Genomic DNA, 473 nt, shown 5'->3' on the forward strand with positions numbered 1-473 from the left:
TGCTGCGCACCCTGAGCTGAGGATGGCGGCCGGGCCAGGACGAGACGATGTGGTGAGTCCAGGGGTCATGCCAGGACGAGGTCATGGGGAGAAACCCTGTTTCTGGTGGTGTGGGTCCAGCGTGGTGCCAGGGCCATGGCTCTCCCAATGCACCCACAGAGTTGCACTCCTACGCCCAGACCTTGGTGGATCTCCTGCGCCAGGCTGGGGACTTCATCCGAAACCAGTTCGACTTCTCTTTCTTCTCTCGCACCCTGCCCCAGATCCTGGGCAAGATCTACGGGCATGTCTTCCCCCACCGTGTCCGCAGGGATGCCCCAGGTACCCTCCTGGCTGGGCCACCCTGTGACTGCTTGGGGTCCCATCAGTCCCCACTATGCTGGTGGCAGGGGTACCAACAAACAGCCTTCCCTGGAGCCCCATGGGGCTCCCCTACCCCTTGAACCTCCTGTCCCCTTCTTGTCCCTAACGGC

The sequence above is a fragment of the Buceros rhinoceros genome, unplaced genomic scaffold (genome assembly GCF_000710305.1).
Source record: "Buceros rhinoceros silvestris isolate BGI_N320 unplaced genomic scaffold, ASM71030v1 scaffold29722, whole genome shotgun sequence".
NCBI classification, from domain to species: Eukaryota; Metazoa; Chordata; class Aves; order Bucerotiformes; family Bucerotidae; genus Buceros; species Buceros rhinoceros.